Consider the following 12,109-nt stretch of genomic DNA (forward strand, 5'->3'; position numbering starts at 1 on the left):
ATAAGGAAACCTGGAAAGAGTGAATATTGTCCCCTAGGTAATAATAATAAAAAAAGAGGACTACCCTGAAAATGAAAAACCTATAGACAACACTTTCATACTTGGGAAAGTAGTCCAGATATCAAAAACACCCATTTGTAACATCAATCTTGGAGGAATAGTTCAAGTGGCCATTTATGGGATAAGCATTTTAATAAATCAATCAAATGTATTTATTGGTGCTTACTGTGTGCAGAACACTACTAAGCACTTGGGAAAGTACAATATAACAGAGTTGGTAGATATGTTCCCTGCCCACAAATAATAATAATAATAATGGTATTTGTTAAGTGATTACTATGTGCAAAACACTGTTCTAAGACCTGGGGTGGTTACAAGATGATCAGGTTGTCCCATGGGGGGCTCACAGCTTTAATCCCCATTTTACAGATGAGGTTACTGAGGCACAGAGAAGTTCAGTGACTTGCCCAAAGTCACACAGCTGACAGCTGGTGGAGCTGGGATTTGAACCCATGACCTCTGACTCCAAAGCCCGTGCTCTTTCCACTGAGCCATGCTGCTTCTCCAAGAGATTACAGCCTAAGAGGGGGTACACATTAAAACAAATTACAGATATGTACATAAGTGTCACGGGGCTAAGGTGAATAAACGGTGCATGTCGAAGCTCGGGGTGATACAGAAGAAGTAGGAGGAATGAGGGCTTAGTCAGGGAAGGCCTTTTGGAGGATATATATAATTTTAATGAGGCTTTAAAGGTGGAGAGAATGTCCCTCTGTAGGATATGAAGACAGAGGGAGTTCCAGGCCAGAAGCAGCATGTGGGTGAGGGCTTGACGGTGAGATAAGATGAGATCAAGATTCAGTAAGGAGGCTGGCATTAGAGGAGTGAAATGAGCATGACATTTTCCATAAAAACCATGCTCTCTGCATTCCGTCAAGCACATTGGATGGGATGGTGAGCCCCTTGGGGTTAGAATTCAAAATTCTCATTCCTAATAAGAAACAGCATGGCCTAGTAGGAAGAGCATGGCCCTGGAAGTCTAATCCCAGCGGTGCCATTCATCTGCTGAGTGATCTTGGGCAAGTCACTTCCCTGTGCTCCAATTATCTCATCTGTAAAGTGAGGAATAAGACTGTGAGCCCCATGTGGGAAATGTCCGACATGATTAACTTTCATTCATTCAATTCATTCAATTGTATTTACTGAGCGCTTACTGTGTGCAGAGCACTGTATTAAGTGCTTGGGAAGTACAATTTGGCAACATATAGAGACGGTCCCTACCCAACAGCGGGCTCACGGTCTAGAAGGGGGAGACAGACAACAAAACAAAACATATTAACATAATAAAATAAATAGAATAAATATGTACAAGTAAAATAAATAAATAGAGTAATAAATACGTACAAACATATATACATACATACAGGTGCTGTGGGAAGGGAAGGAGGTAAGGTGGGGGGATGGACGGGGGGAGAAGGGGGAGAGGAAGGAGGGGGCTCAGTCTGGGAAGGCCTCCTGGAGGAGGTGAGCTCTCAGTAGGACCTTGAAGGCACCTCAGTATGCTACGGTTACACACCTTAACTTCTCTGTGCCTCAGTTACCTCATCTGTAAAATGGGGATTAAGACTGTGAGCCCCATATGGGACAGCCTGATTACCTTTATCTACCCCAGCGCTTAGAATAGTGCTTCACCTATAGTAAGTGCTTAACAAATACCATAATTCAGTGCTTAGAACAGTGCTTGGCACATAGTAAGCGCTTAATAAATACCATTATTAGTATACACATACACAACTTTTTAGCAGAAGACAGGATGTTCTGGAGGGGGTGTGTCCATGGAGTTGCTATGGGTAGGAAAGGACTTGACGACTTTTGAAGAACTCCCCAGTGTTTAGTATGTAAGCACTTAGTAAGTACATAATAAGTACTTAACAACAAATACCACTTAAAAGAAATGAACTTGACTTGGAGAGGGAAGGAGCTATTAAATTTAATCACATTTACAAGGAAATGTGTGACTCATTTACTCGGCTGAAGGCAAAAATCAATCAACTGTATTTATTGAGTGCTTACCGTATGCAGAGCACTGTTCTAAGTGTTTGGGAAAGTACAGTACAACAGAGGTGGTAAACACATTCCCTGCTCAGGAAGAACGGTGCAGATATGAATGTTGAGGTAGGGAAAGCCATGTTTAAGCATGGTATTGAATGATCTGGGGATCACAATGGCCCATAAGCTCAGGGAGGAGTGCTTATTCATTCATTCATTCATTCATTCAATTGTATTTATTGAACACTTACTGTGTGCAGACCACTGTACTAAGCACTTGGGAAGTACAAGTTGGCAACATATAAAGACGGTCCCTACCCAACAGTGGGCTCACAGTCTAGAAGTCTAGCTTATGTATAACATAATATTAAGGTCAGTCAGTCAATCATATTTAGTGAACACTTACTTTGTGTAGAGCACTGTACTAAGCCCTTAGGGAGTATAATAAATAATAACAATAGAATAGATACAAGTCCTGTCCACAACAAATTTGCAGTCCAGAGGAAAAAGGAATACCAAGATACGTGTTTAGAAGAAGGCAGACATTGTGAAGCAACCATTTCCAGTGGCAATGGCCAAGACCTTGACTGCCGTATGGCTCAGTGGAAAGAGCTCGGGCTTGGGAGTCAGAGGCCATGGGTTCTAATCCCGGCTCTTCCACTTGTCAGCTGTGTGACTTTGGGCAAGTCACTGGACTTCTCTGGGCCTCAGTTTCCTCGTCAGTAAAATGGGGATTAAGACTGTGAGCCCCACGTGGGACAACCTTGATTACCTTGGATCTCCCCCAGCGCTTAGAACAGTGATTGGCGAGTAGTAAGCGCTTAACAAATACCAACATTATAATTATTATTTACTAGATGAAAATATCCTCTTTGGTTGCCTCAGCTTGATGGTCTCCCCCTTGTATTCCGGGTTTAGTTTAGAACCTGTCCATCCCGAGGCTCCCGGGGGAGATCCCAGCGATGGCTGATCCCTGGTAATTCACAGTGGGGACCCAAGAGGGATCCCCACTCAGTCCTGAGGATTTCTGGGGATGAATAGCTCTGGAACAATAAAGGGCGGGGTCTGAGGTCTGACTCCGGGGAACATGCTCAGACTGTGAGCCCACTGTTGGGTAAGGACCGTCTCTATATGTTGCCAACTTGTACTTCCCAAGCGTTTAGTACAGTGCTCTGCACACAGTAAGCACTCAATAAATACGATTGATTGATTGATTGGAGCAATAAAGGGTGGGGTCTGAGGTCTGACTCCCGGGAACATGCTCAGACTGTGAGCCCACTGTTGGGTAGGGACAGTCTCTATATGTTGCCAACTTGTACTTCCCAAGCGCTTAGTACAGTGCTCTGCACACAGTAAGCGCTCAATAAATATGATTGAATGAATGAATGAATGAATAATAGTTTCACCCGGGACCTTACGACACTCTTACTTAATGCAGGTTTTGTTACATTACATAATTTACGCTGTGAAGTTGGCAAAGTGATGTCCGGAATGCTGGTCACTCTACTAGTAGTAGTAGTAATGAAAATAACAATGATAATAATGATAAGCACTTACTATATGCCAAGCATTGTACAAAACTTTGGGGTAGATACGAGATAATCAGGTAGGACACAGTTCCTCTCCTACTTGGGGATAATAATAATACTAATGATAATGATGGAATTTGTTAAGTGCTTACTATGAGCCAAGCACAGTTCTAAGAGCTGGGGTGGATACAAGCAGATCGGGTTGGACACAGTGGGGATCACAGTCTCCATCCCCATTTTACAGATGAGTGAACTGAGGCCCAGAGAAGTTAAGTGACTTGCCCAAGGCCACACAGCAGACAAGTGGCAGAGATGGGATTAGAACCCATTAGAGCCATATTGCTTCTCCATCACAGTCTAGGTGGGGGAACAACAGGCATTTGACCCCCACTACGGATGAGGAAACTGAAGCTCAGCGAGGTTAAGTCACTTGTCCAAGGTCTCACAAAGCAGTCAGGTGGTGGAGCCTTGATAAGAATCCGAGTTTCCTGACTCCCGGGTTCTGTACTACTTCCTCTAGGCCAATCTGCTTCATAGTCATAATGTATTTATAATATAATGATAATAATAATAATAATGATGGCATTTAATAAGCACTTACTGTGTGCAAAGCACTGTTCTAAGTGCTGGGGAGGTTACAAGGTGATCAGGTTGTCCCATGAGGGGCTCACAGTCTTCATCTCCATTTTACTGATGAGGTCACTGAGGCCCAGAGAAGTCAAGTGACTTGCCCAAAGTCACACAGCTGACAACTGGCAGAGCCGGGATTGGAACCCATGACATCTGACTCCAAAGCCCGTGCTCTTTCCACTGAGCCACGTTGCTTCTCAAATAATAATAATATGGATAAATAATATCCATAAATTATTTATTTACATTCATGTCTTTCTCCCCCTGTAGGCTGTAAACTCACTGTGGGCGAGGAGTGTCTACTAATTTTGTTATATTGTACTCTCTGAAGCACTTGGTACAGTGTTCTGCACACAGTAAGCACTCAATAAATACGATTGATTGATTGATTACTTCACCATGCTTAATAAATGAGCTGTACTGAATGAGTTGGGCTTCCTTGTTTATCAAGCCAGGAAGTTTAGGCTGTAAAATCAGCCTTTTGCTCAGCTCCTCATCTTTCAGGGTGACTCAAGGCTGCTACACCTTTTATCTGTTATCTCTTGGAATACAGATGACACAAGATGGCTAAATGTATCAACCTCAGAGAGCTAACTTCCCCTCTCCCCCCCACCAGCTATCAAAATCAATCAATCAATAGTATTTATTGAGAGCTTATTGGGTGCAAAGCACTGTTCTAAGCACTTGGGAGAGTATAATGCAACAGAGATGTAAGATATGTTCCCTGGCCACAACAAGTCTAAAAGCTTGTAAAAAGCATGGATATATTCAGATGAGAGATGAGAGTCAAACCAAAGCCACCTCATTTGGAAATGGATCACTTTTTAAACATCAACAGAGCTAAAGTTCTGACAAGATGTCTTAGGTATTTGTGTGTGTGTGTGTGTGTGTGCATGTGTGAAAAGAGAGTAACTTTTATTTTGAATGTTAGCCGTCTACAAAAACATCTGAAATGAATAAACTTTTAAAAATTGCTCGGCTTAGAACTTAAAAAAAAAATGCCTAAACAGATTGATTGACTCCAGGGACCAGGAGTTTTTCATGCCAAGTTTCAACCGCAGGCAGACTTTTATTGCTGAGTTTTAAACCCTTGAAAAATCAGAATTTAAAATGGAAATGCTGACAGACTTTTTACTGTACTACTGCTAATAGGAATCAACATCAGAGGAGTAAATTTAAAGCAGGGTTGTAATTTTGTGATGTAGTGTTTTTTTTCTTGTAAGGATCTCCCGAAACCAAACAGAATTCAAAGGTTTTTTAGGTTTGTTTTTTTTCCAAAGTACCATGGCAGCACTATCTGTTGAGAGATTCAAAATGTGCTGAAATGCTTTGGAAACTTTTCTTCCCTTATTCAGGTAATTAAATGATCTATAAAATCGACTCCCTATGCCCAATTATTATGTACAAACACAATTACAAAGTGTTTTTTGCTTACTTTTTAAGGTAACATGTCACTTCAGTTGCTCATTTCATTATATGTTATAGTTCACGAATTCCCTCAGGACAATTTTTTGTTGTTGTTGTTTTGAGAAGCCTGTTTGCTGACTGGTGTGAAAGGAGCACTCAGGAGATGCGATTAGCAGTCACTTGTTTCAGTAAACACTGAATGTAACATATGCCTCTCAAGTAATGTGTATCCAAACATACAATTTACAAATAATTAACATCATGTTAATTAGTCACATTAATTTATGCCACTTTGTGGAATTATTTCCTCCGAGTCTTTAGGACTGCTGCCAGCAGTTTGAGCCAAAGAGTGTAAAAATTTGCTTGAAGTGACTAGCAGCTTGACTAGGAAGCAACCAGAGGGTAGGAAAACTGATGGAAGATCATTACGTCTCAGAGGTGGACTAAGGCAGACCCATAAGCACAGAGATTCAGCATTTCATGAAACATTTCACAGAAAGAGTTCTTTGCTCACAGTTTTTTTTTTTCGCCATTGTCAAGAAGCACCCGGATATGTAAGCTTGAGGCCCTGGCAAAATTTTGTGAAGACTGTGGGTTAGTTCATATGATCTGTTTCCAGAAAGCCACCAGCTGGAAACAAAGCTTCTCAACAAAGAAATACCAAAATTAAGATGAACTTCTCAAAATAAAACGGGGAACCATTTGGAGTCTTCGTATGTCTTTGGAGTTTTGGCACCACCTCAAGATTTCAACCTATCTATTCTTAAGAACAGTTAAACACGGCCAGACATTTCGGGAGCACAAAAAGTGATCAAGAATAAGAGAAAGCAAAGCATTATTTTTTTTCCTAATGGTATTTCTCAATAATAATAATAATAATGGCATTTATTAAGCACTTACTATGTGCAAAGCACTGTTCTAAGCGCTGGGGAGGTTACAAGGTGATCAGGTTGTCCCACAGGGGGCTCACAGTCTTAATCACCATTTTACAGATAAGGGAACTGAGGCACAGAGAAGTTAAGTGACTTGTCCAAAGTCACACAGCTGACAATTGGCAGAGCTGGGATTTGAACCCTGACCTCTGACTCCAATGCCCGGGCTCTTTCCACTGAGCCACGCTGCTTCTCTTCTTAAGCACCGAGCACTGGAGTAGATACAAAATCATCGGGTTGGATACAGTCTCTGTCCCACCTAGGGGTCACAATCTTAATCCCCATTTTACAGCTGAGGTAACTGCGGCACAGTGAAGTTAATTGATTTGCTCAAGGTCACATAGCAGACAAGTGGCAGAGCAGAATTAGAATCCAGGTCCAGTCCCGTGCTCCATCCCTTAGGCGTCACTGCTCTCCACGTTGTTCTTTGTGGATAGGGATAAGCAAAAACATAAATAAATGAGCAAAATATATCCAAGCTCATTAACTTTGTGCAGCCAGTACAGAAATAGTTTCTGAAGGGACTGAAGTATGTGCTTTTCCCTCTAGACTGTAAACTTCTTGTGGGCAGGGAACATGTCGACCAACTCTGTTACATTGTACTTTTCCAAGTGCTTAGTCACCTCTTAGGGTCGTACTTGGAGAGTTTCAAGTACTCTACCAGTTTCGACTACGGGAGGGAGAGTCAAGCAGAGGCCTACCCTTTCCATTCTTAGCTCAGCCAGCGGCTAGCGAATGGAAGACAATCTGCTACAGGTCAAAACTCACCCATGCTGGGCAGCAGCGGGATGAGAGAGAGTCGAGGGCGGAGACTCAAGTTTACTGCATGGAAGGAGGCAATGGTTAACCGCTTCTGTATTTTTACCAAGAAAACTCTCTGGATCCACTACCAGAACGACTGCAGATGGCGGTGGGGCGTTCTGGGAGAGATGTATCTATGATGGCATTATGGGTCAGACATGACTCGATAGCATAAGACAACAACAAGTGCTTAGCATAGTGTTCTGCACATAGTGAATACTTAATTGATATGACTGCTCTTTTTTTTTTTCAAACTTGAGTCCTAATAGAGAATGGAAAAATTCAGAACTCGGTATTCCCTTCAAAGTCACTTTGCCATTCTGGATGTGGATGCAAAGCCACTGGACAGTGATTGACTGAACGCTGACTGTTTCATGCCCTCATTTATTATTCTATTCATTTATTTTACTTGTACATATTTATTCTATTTCTTTTACTTTGTTAATATGTTTTGTTTTGTTGTCTGTCTCCCCCTTCTAGACTGTGAGCCCACTGTTGGGTAGGGACCGTCTCTATATGTTGCCAACTTGTACTTCCCAAGCGCTTAGTACAGTGCTCTGCACACAGTAAGTGCTCAATAAATACAATTGAATGAATGAATTTTTTGTTTTGGGACCATCATCCAACGACATTCCAAGTGAGACCGGCTTTAACCTGCACCTCCTTGGAACTATTATTTGGTTTCAACTGTGGCTTGGAAGTATATCTTCAACTTAGGGTTGTAACTCAATCAATCAATCAATCAATCAATTGTATTTATTGAGCACTTACTGTGTGCAGTAAGCTCATTTAGTCAAGGAAGCAGCAAGGTTTAGTGGAAAGAGCATGAGATTGGGAATTCAGGAGAGAGATTCTAAATCCAGCTCCATCACTGACCTGCTGTGTGACTGTGGGCAAACCACTCACATCCCGGCTCCACCACTTGTCAGCTGTGTGACTTTGGCAAGTCACTTAACTTCTCTGGGCCTCAGTTACCTCATCTGTAAAATGGGGATTAATGCTGTGAGCCCCCCATGGGACAACCTGATTACCTTGTAACCTCCCCAGTGCTTAGAACTGTGCTTTGCACATAGAAAGCACTTAATAAATGCCATTATTAGAAACAGTAGTAGTAGTATTCTGTGACTTTTTTTTAGGTATTTGTTAAGCACTTACTATGAGTCAGGCACTGTTCTAAACACTGGGGTGGATACAAGCTAATCAAATTTCCCACATGGGGCTCACAGTCTTAATCCCCTTTTTAAAGATGAGATCACTGAGGCCCAGGAAGTGAAGTGACTTGCCCAAGGTCACAGAGCAGAGAAGTGGCAGGGTCGGAATTAAAACCCAGATCCTTCTGACTCCCAGTCCTGGGCTTTATCCATTCGGATACACTCCTTCTTTTTATTTTTATGAGTGCGACTATTTCCACACCCATAAAATGGAGTTCTTTTAAATAGCTAGCCTCATTTGGACCAGGAGCTGTGTTTTCATCAGATCATCTCGTGTCTACCCCAGTGCTGGCACTTAGCAAGTGCCTAGTAAATGTCATAGCCAACCACTGAAATTTAGTGACAAGAAGTTTCTGGTGACCATCCAATAAGAGAGAGCGTTTCTATTTTTTCTAGATTAGGTCTATTCAGATTACCTAATTCCATTCTAATGCCCCTCATTCTTTGACAATGAGCCCCATTTAGGACAAGGACTGGGTCCAGCCTGATTATCTTTTATCTTCTTGACAGTTAGGGCAGTGCTTGACACACAGTAAGCACTTAAAAAGTACAATAATAAGGGACAAGCAGCATGGCCTAGTGAGAAGAGCACAAACCATGGAGTCAGAAGGACCTATGTTCTAATCCCAGCTCTGCCACTTGTCAGTGGTGTGACCTTAAGAAAGTCACTTCACTTCTCTGTGCCTCAGTCAGCTCATGTGCAAAATGGGGATTAAGCCCATGAGCCCCGTGTGGGACAGGGACTGCGTCCAACCTGACAACTTTGTATCTACACCAGAGTTTAGTACAGTGCCTGGCACATAGTGAGTGCTTAACAAATACCCTCTTCCCTCCCTCAAAAATAAAAAGAGGAAATGAGGAACCTGCTCAAAAGACAAGAGAACTATCTTTTTTTACTATTCAATCAGACCTTTGATCTTCTGTTTTGATTGTAAAGATACAAGTTAGCACTAGATGTGAAATGACATTAGCATTTATTCCCTATAAACTGGGCGGAGGCCAGTCACTTCATTTTAAGCAATAATAATAATGATTGCTATTATAATCATTATTATTAATAATAATGATTATGGTATTTGTTAAGCACTTGCTGGAGACTGTACTAAGTGCTGGGGTGGATACAAGCAAATCAGGTTGGACACTGTTCCTGTTCCACATCGGCCTAACAGTCTCAATCCCCATTTTACAGATGAGGTAATTGAGGTAAAGAGAAGTGAAGCAACTTACCCAAGGCCACCCAGCAGACAAGTGGCAGAGCCAGGATTAGAACCCATTCATTCATTCATTCAGTCGTATTTATTGAGCGCTTACTGTGTGCAGAGCATGATGTTCTGACTCTCGGGCTCCTGCTCTATCCAATATATCACGCTGCTTCTCAGGAATACAAAGAACCCATACGTTGGAAATTTCCAATCTAGGAGCATCTGAACTGAAACTAGTGAAAGAGTTGAATGGCTGAGTGGATTGAGACTGGGGATTAAGACTGTGAGCCCCCCATGGGACAACCTGATCACCTTGTAACCTCCCCAGCACTTAGAACAGTGCTTTGCACATAGTAAGCGCTTAACAAGTGTCATTATTATTATTATTATTGAGAGTTAGTGAAGAGAACTTTCTTTTTATTACTAATCCTCTTCATATTTCAGAGGCACTAAACTTCCAGCCTCTGCATGACTTCATGAAGGTAGTGTCACATTGGGTCGATAGCTGAGAATAGTGGGGAAGTGCTGAGCAGGAGAAAAAAATGCATGGTTTAAACATGACCCAGGGATCGGCGAAAACCCACGAGGAAAGTCTGCCTCTAGAAACCAAGGTGGTTTAAATGGGCACACATTCCCATCTGAACTTGTAGATGGCCCCTAGGCCAGCTTATCGACACCATCCCCCTCTCCCCAGATTCTCTCCCAGAATCGAAACTTTCTACCTGTTGGGCTTGACATCATCCCACACTCCCTGCCCAACCATCATCCTCTCCTATCCCTTCTCCCTTAAATTGCAACCCGCCATCCTCGCTACATTGCATCTCCTCCAGGAAGCTCTTCCTGATTGATCACTCATCTCCATGCCCTGTTCCCCATCCTCCCAACTGTTACTTCAAAGCTTCTGAGTTACCTAAGCACTTGAGGTCTCATTCACCTCAGGGACAAGTATGTACAAGTTTTTAAACTCTGTTGGCTTGCCCCTACGTGTAATATGTCCTCCTTGAAGGCAGAGATTGTATCTACTAACTCTATTACACTCTACCAAGCTTTTTGATTCATGCTCTGCACATACAAGTTCCCAATAAACACTATCGATTGATTGATTGATTTCAAGCATCTGTAGGCAGCTCAGTCTACTACGTGCTTAGAAACATATGCTATTTAAGACATGCTCTTTGCAGAGTTTACAATCTAAGTCCCAGGCTTTAAACATAGAGAATCCACTTTTCCCAAAATATCATAGTGTCTGAAGCTTCCCAACTGAACTCTTGGCCAATCACCCCATGTACGCTGATCACTATTAATCTGATACACACCCTCCTTTGTATACTCTAACTTTAACTTTTTTGAGGCATGGAGTTTCTCTACTCATTCCATTAATTCATTCATTCAGTTGAATTTATTGAGCACTTACTGTGTGCAGAGCACTGTACTAAGCTCTTGGGAGAGTCACTAGAACAATGAATGGACATATTCTCTGCCCAAAATGAGCTTACAATCTAGAGGGTGAAACTTTATTTAATTATTTAATTTAATTTAATTTAATTTTAATTTAATCTTTATTTAATATAAAGAAATAAATTACAACTATGTACACAACTATCATGGGACTTGGAGGGGGGGTGAATAAAGGGAGCAAGTCCTCCATACCTGCCTCCTCATATCCACTTGTTAATTCTGATCAGTTGTTTATCTTTAACCATTAGTACTTCAAAATAAGGAATATATGCACATATTTTATTCTCTACCTACTTCCTATTTACCTGCTATGGATGATTTTGATGTTATTGATGCCTGTCTACTTGTTTTGTTTTGTTGTCTGCCTCCCCCTTCCAGACCATTGTTGGGTAGGGATTGTCTCTATTTATTGCCAAAATGTACTTTCCAAGTGCTTAGTACGGTGCTCTGCACACAGTAAGTGCTCAATAAATGTGATTGAATGACTGAATGAAGTTTCAACAAACAATCATACTTATTGATCACTTACTGTGTGCAGAGCACTATACTAAGCATTTGGTAGAGTACACTATGACAGAGCTGGTGGACAGGTTTCAATCAATCAATGGTATTTATTGTGCACTCACTATAGGCAGTGTACTGTTTCCTGCTCAGACAGTCTAGATGGGGAGAGAGACATTATTATAAGTAAAGAAATTATAGATATGCACATAAGTGCCATGGGACTGAGTGTGGGGTGAATAAAGGGAGCAAATCCAAATGAATGGGCGAGGAAGAAGGGAATGAGAGAAGAGGAAACACTTAGTCAGGGAAGGTCTCTATATTATGACTATTATGACTAAATTTGAATAAATACTACAACTAAGTATTTTTACTCAAAGGCAAAGTCA

General features: G+C 41.7%; 1 protein-coding gene and 1 non-coding gene across 8 annotated transcripts in view; one reads left to right on the plus strand and one right to left on the minus strand.

The window, feature by feature from the left end:
• Positions 1-12,109, minus strand: part of LDB2 (LIM domain binding 2) — an 892,398-nt gene that overhangs the window by 154,812 nt on the left and 725,477 nt on the right. The gene's annotated exons all lie outside the window — the stretch shown is intronic.
• On the plus strand, positions 7,168-7,305 carry LOC119927695. The gene has a single exon (XR_005450673.1). It is a non-coding gene; the product is annotated as a small nucleolar RNA SNORA7 (small nucleolar RNA).

The sequence above is a fragment of the Tachyglossus aculeatus genome, chromosome 4 (genome assembly GCF_015852505.1).
Source record: "Tachyglossus aculeatus isolate mTacAcu1 chromosome 4, mTacAcu1.pri, whole genome shotgun sequence".
Taxonomy (NCBI): Eukaryota; Metazoa; Chordata; class Mammalia; order Monotremata; family Tachyglossidae; genus Tachyglossus; species Tachyglossus aculeatus.